Raw genomic sequence first — 2,760 nt, forward strand, 5'->3', positions numbered from 1 at the left:
GTGGAGCTGAGTGCTCCGCCCAGCCTGCTTCACAGCTGGAGAACTGCGGCTGCGCTGAGCTGGTGCCTAGGGTGGAATTGAGCACTCTGTCCAGCCTGTGTCACAGCAGGGGAGCTGTGTCTGAGTTGAGCTAGTGCCTAGGTCAGAATTGCTTGCTGTGCTGACACAGTGTCTCCACAGCACTACGCACTGAGCTGAACCCGGGACTCTGGGTCCGAACTTTCCGCCGAGTCCAGTCTGGGTCCCAAGGCACCATGCAACCCAAATCCTCCCCAGAGTCCCCTCTCTAGGAGCACTCCCACCGGCCACCACACTAATCGCCTCCCCCGGAAGGCTCAGAGCTGCAAACCTCAGCCACTGCTACTGCTGACGCTGGTGCCGCCGCTGTTCCTGCTGCCTCTGCCGCTGCCGCTCTGATCCGAGAAAATCCGCGCTCCTCCCGTGTGCAGGGGCACGCAGGTCCTCCGCACCCTGGTCCCGCACACTGCTCGCCGCCATCTTGGATCCTCATGTACAGGTTTTTATTGCACTATTCTTTAAATCATAATATATAACAATTATCTACATAGCACTTGTATTGTTTCAGATACTGTATGAACTACAGATGATTTGATGAATGCAACATGTAGATATGTTATATCCAAAAACAATAAATTTTCTTTGCCATTAAAGAAAACTGGTTTTGGAGAAGTGGTTACATCGCTGAGCAGAGGATGTAGGAACCCTATTTCCAGAAGCAGCTAGATGGCACCATGGCCAGGATGACCACCATGGAGTTGTGGTAAAGTACAAGATCCAGGTTCCGCTGCAGCAGGCAGATGACGCGGAGCAGCGGGCCCAGGGCCTCCAGCGGGAAGTGGAGGGAGAAAGGCAGCTGGGAGCAGGCTGAAGCTGAGGTGGCCTCCTTGAACCACAGGTTGAAGAGAAGCTGGACCTTGCTGGGGAGCGCCTTGCCACTGCTCTGCAGAAGCTGGAGGAAGTAGAAAGATTACTGATGAGCATGAAAGAGGTATGAAGGTGATTGAAAACTGGGCTCTAAAGGATGAAGAAAAGACGGAACTCCAGGAAATCCAGCTAAAGGAAGCAAAGCACATTGCAGAAGAGGCAGAAAGGAAGTATGAAAAGAGGCTCCTAAGTTTGGTGATTACTGAAGGAGACTTGGAAAGCACAGAGGATTGAGGCAAGCAGGCAGAGTGTCGTTGACGGGAGATGGATGAGCAGATCAGACTGACGAACCAGAACCTGAAGTGTCTGAGGGATGCTGAAGAAACTGCTCTTAAAAAGAAGACAAGTATGAAGACAAAATACAGATTCTTACTTGATAAACTCAAGGAGGAAGAGACCAGTTCTGAGTTTGCTGAAAGATCGGTAGCAAAACTGGAAAAGACCATTTATGACATAGAAAATAAACTAAGTGCACCAAAGAAGAACACCTCTGTACACAAATGACGCTGGACCAGACTCTGCTGGACTTGAATGTAGAATACCCCCAGGCCCTGCCCTGGGGCCCCGCCTCCTTCTGACCCTGACTCTGCCTGAAGGAAGCCTGGCTGAAGCTGACCTTGAAACTGAGGGCTGATCATTTTAACTGAAGGCTGCTTTGTCCTCCTGCCATCGCCTCTATCCTTCATGTCTTCAAAACTGTCATCCTCTTCCCACAGCCCAGCTAAAGGGGCTGAACACCTCTGAAAACAATATTTAAAGGAACATGAGCACAATGCAGAGAGTCTTCAAGGCAGCTGTGATGTGTACTCTGTGAGTACGTTTTGTTTTTGCAACCATTTGTAACATTCCAAGCACTTGCACAGCTTGGAACAGCAACCCAGTTCTTTTTCAATGTGGGAAGGTGACATTTCAGGCTAACAGATACTTTCTCTCTGTAATGAAGGAACACAAGAATGGGTCTGCCTTACTGAGAGGCAGGTAGGCTCTGCTGTGGGAGACCTCAATGCTGTACACCAAGGCCTAGCCAAAAAACAGGGTGATTCTAGTAAGTTAGCAAAAAACAAATATATTGTTCCTGGCTGGGAAGGTTTTCAGCTTTGATATTTTTGACCAGCTTTATACTTGTTTTTATTTTATTCCTTTTCCATCAGATGTGACCAAATAAGATGGTGAGACATCTGAGACTCTCCCACCTCCCAGGCCTTGGGCTACTTCTTCCCCATCCCTGAGCCCAGACTTGTCTCATCTCTGCTCCTTTCCCCACTACTCAAGAAAATGGATTACGTTGCCCCTTAGTGTTGAGGTGACTGCTTAGTGTTCGCCTGGCCCTGAGGGAGAACGAGAAGGAAGCTGATTAGCCTCATGAAAGTCATCTCATCGCCTCCTCCTGAAGCTACTGTGTCTAAAGTGCCATCTCATTGTGCTTCGTGCCAGTCAGTGCTGGAAAAATCTTGAATAGCTTATGTTTAAAAAAAGCTTTATAATTTTTGTTTTTGAAATTTTGTTTTTTGGGAGGTTGGGTTACCTTGGCCAACACATTGGCTGTGAGGATTCTTTGCAGTTTGTGGCTTGGTGGCATCTTGATCTTTCATTTCGTCATCCAATTGCCGTGTTCAGGTGGTTTCTTTGAGGCCTGTTATGTGGACACCCTGGAGCTTTCTTGCTTGTTTATACTCTCCTCCAATAGGAGAAAGACAATCCTATAGTGCAACACTTTTGATATACAATATTTACAAGTGACATTTTGAAATAAAGAACCAGGCACTCCACCCCACTTTACCCACTCCCAAAAAAAGAAAAAAGGAGAAAAAGTGG

General features: G+C 47.9%; 1 pseudogene; it reads left to right on the forward strand.

Annotated features, from left to right (window-relative positions):
• Positions 1–752: 752 nt before the first annotated feature.
• On the forward strand, positions 753–1,523 carry LOC127195469 (tropomyosin alpha-3 chain-like; annotated as a pseudogene).
• The last annotated feature ends 1,237 nt before the right edge of the window (positions 1,524–2,760 follow it).

Source organism: Acomys russatus, chromosome 1 (assembly GCF_903995435.1).
Source record: "Acomys russatus chromosome 1, mAcoRus1.1, whole genome shotgun sequence".
NCBI lineage: Eukaryota > Metazoa > Chordata > Mammalia > Rodentia > Muridae > Acomys > Acomys russatus.